Below are 3,468 nucleotides of genomic sequence, written 5' to 3' on the forward strand. Positions count from 1 at the left end.
GAGTAGACAAGGTTTTGATCTTTCCTTGTGCTTGGGGTGCCAGCCTTCCTGACTGCCTGCCGCATGGACTTTAAGCTCCAGTCAACAGCCTGCTAGAGACTGCTTTACCAACTCCCACAGTTGTGGAAGCTAGTTCCCCGTGACATACATGAGGTACAAGGTGAATAGGTGAAAAGAGATCATTCAAGGCAGAAGGAACAGTGTGAACAAAAACATGGAAGGGGAAATGTAGGACTAAGACAGTTCTTAATGCTGGCACGCCCTTGGTACTGACTCATCAGAATGAATGCCAGTCCCAGCCCTGACCCAGTAGAGTAAACAATGGTACCAGCACCAGCCAGTCAGAACAACGCTGGCTGTGGTGTCCAAGCAGGGTCTCCAAGGGTTCTGATTGTTCCTCTTTACTGAATTATGGAGACTAAGGCAATGTCTGAGGTCGTTAAGAGCATTTGGGCCATCAAAGATGTGACTATTTCCCAACTGGAACAAAAGCGTTTTCTATCTTAATAACTTGTGCTCTTTCCCCGTGGGGGCCCAGTGCACAGTGGCTGCAAACAGTAGCCTCCTTGATAGTGTATGCAGTTTGTTGATTGAATGGGTTGCCCTAAGGGACTGTGGAGATAGCCCTTTCCAGTGGACATTGATGTCTTACCTCATGCTATCCCCAATCCTGGCTCCAGACAGGTATGTGGGGTGCCCTTGGAAAGCCCCAGGGTGGGTGCAGTGGCCAGGGTCCATGTTGGCCAAGTCATCATGTCCATCTGTATCCACCTGCAAAACAAGGAGAACATGATTGGGACTCTACGTAGGGCCAAGTTCAAGTTCCCTGACTCCCAGAAGATCCATATTTCCAAGAAGTGGGCCTTTCCTAAATTTAATGTGGATGAATTTGGAGACAAGGTAGCTGAGAAGTGGCTTATCCCCAATGGCTGTGGGGTCAAATATATCCCTAGTCATGGCCCCCTGGACAAATGGCAGGCTCTTCACTCATGAGAACCTTGGCACTATTCCCTTTTTATTCATGCCCACCAATAAATCCTACTTCCTATCAAAAAAAATTTTTTTAAATAACTTGTACCATCAGATTGATGCATTCCAGTTGAATGCCAGCTCTGAAGAAAATACACAAGGGGAGTGTGATGAAGAGCAAATTGTTCAGTGTGACTAGACCATTGGCTGGCTTGGTGTGTGGCTGTGGTTTTCAACCCCAGTTACTCAAGTCAGTGAAATGGATTTAACCTGTTGTGTCTTATGTAGCTATAGTCAAAATAGCTATTAAAATTGTTCCATGGAGAAATGCAACTTAATCCAATTATAGGAAACCAGGACCCTATCCCTTTACTGAATGAGGGATCAGAAAACAGATATTTGACCCTCTACTCTGCGACTGACACACTGTGATCTGACAAATCACTTACCACAACTCGTCCTGAAGCCAGAAAGTGGTGACTTTACTTAGGCTTTTCTCTCTGCAATTTTCTGAAGATCTGGAATGCTTTTCCATTCCTTAAAACTATAGCCACTAGTCCCTTCAACTCCGGAGTCAAGACACAGTTCACTCAAAAAGCTTGCTTTGTGCTTTTACTACCTTACCACCACAACTTTGGCAAGTCCTTGACATGACTTGATCCGTTATTGCCTTTTTCTCTCTAGATAGCATCACAAGTATAAGCTTATCCCTCCTTTTGAGTGACTTGATCTCTCAGCAAATTATTTACCAGGTATTCCTTTTATACCTCATAAGGTCCCCTGGCACTTAGAAATCTGTATACAGCAGGTGCCCGTTAAATACTTAAATGTTCGTATATCACCTTGGTAAATTCTCTGGTTCCAAAGGAAAGTCAAGCAGGACATTCTAAACTAAAATATTTAAGGGTTTTGGATTGTGTACAGCTCTGTGTTGTCTCTGCCTCCCTTCCACTAGCATGAATAATGAAGAATAGAGTTGGACCCCTGTGTGTGCATGCCCATAATAGCGTTTGTGTGCATATAATAACGGTGTATAAATTAACTTCTTTTGCTTCAAATGAAAAGGCAGCCTCGTTCAGTGATGAGTAAGTAGGAATACAAAGAGCATTTCAGCATCCTCAGAGCCATTAATATCTCTTGGATAAGCTCAAACTATAAGAAATTAATATTTGCCATTCAAAAGAAATTCAAATCATAAACAGAAAAAAATAACACAGTCAACCCTGAGATACTTTAAATACTTTTCTCACTGGAGAGTTAAGGCACTTGGGCATAATTTGCTACATTTGAAGACCATTTTCACTAACAAACATGTCACTATCAACTCACTCTCCTTCTGGAAAATGAGATACAGGTTAAACATTCTATAGGGAAAAATAAACATAGGAAAATAAAAAACATAGAAAAAAGAAACTTCTGGGGCGCCTGGGTAGCGCAGTCGTTAGGCGTCTGCCTTCGGCTCAGGGCGTGATCCCGGCGTTCTGGGATCAAGTCCCACATGGGGCTCCTCGGCTAGGAGCCTGCTTCTTCCTCTCCCACTCCCCCTGCTTGTGTTCCCTCTCTCGCTGGCTGTCTCTCTGTCACATAAATAAATAAAAAATCTTAAAAAAAAAAGAAAAAAGAAACTTCTAAATTCAAACAAAAAGTAGGTCTGCAGACTAACAAAATGGTGGTATCTCAGTGTGATTGCTGAGAATTTGGAATTTTGAATACAAATCGTTTGCTCTCAAGCAATTAAATTAGTAGAAGAAATTACCAAGAAAAAGCTGAACAGAAAGGACTAATAAATAAAAATCTTAAGGCTTTTGAAATTACTATGAGGCAACTTTTCCTTCTTAAGGCAGGAAAATTTCCCAAAAAATGATGAGGTAGGTTTTTGATCATTTCTACTTGCCTTGTTTTCGTATTTAGCAAATATATATTTAATTGAATTTGAATATGCTTGCTGCAACCATGGGTGAAAAAAAAATTAACATATACACTTAGCATGACCTTGTGAAGCATACAAAGCAGAACAGAATAAGAATTTTTCCTCCTCATCCTATTTCCCTGGAATAAATCCTAGGTTGTTTCAATAATAGTTCATCTGCCAGCATTAGCGTGAATAAATTTCTCCTCTCAGTATAGGAAGCAAATCACCACTTTCTTTATCTTTCATAAGCACCTCCAATCCTTCAACAAGTTCACTTGTCCACTTGTCCACGTACACATGCAACTAGGTGTAGATAGCTCCTAATTCTTAGCAAACTTCTCATTCCCCAATACAATGAATGTCTCCATCTACCCCAGTAGATCTAGTCAGAATTGGTCTTCTGAGTCCATATTTTGCCTCCTAAAGAACATCACAGAAGCTTTATTCATTAGCATTCTTAGTCGGTCCTCTAACGTGGGGGTTAGCTCTAATGCAATTTATATTTAGTTCACCCCATGCTTCTAGTTCTTTACATCAAGCCCCCCTATTTGTGCTGAGGATAAGGGAGCCAATTGGAAGAGGTTTTG

The 3,468-nt window shown here is 41.4% G+C and overlaps 1 non-coding gene across 1 annotated transcript; it reads left to right on the top strand.

Annotated features, from left to right (window-relative positions):
• The first annotated feature begins 491 nt into the window (after positions 1 to 491).
• On the top strand, positions 492 to 626 carry LOC121103203. The gene has a single exon (XR_005835355.1). It is a non-coding gene; the product is annotated as a small nucleolar RNA SNORA70 (small nucleolar RNA).
• The last annotated feature ends 2,842 nt before the right edge of the window (positions 627 to 3,468 follow it).

This window comes from Ursus maritimus, unplaced genomic scaffold (assembly GCF_017311325.1).
Source record: "Ursus maritimus isolate PB19 unplaced genomic scaffold, ASM1731132v1 scaffold_17, whole genome shotgun sequence".
Taxonomy (NCBI): domain Eukaryota; kingdom Metazoa; phylum Chordata; class Mammalia; order Carnivora; family Ursidae; genus Ursus; species Ursus maritimus.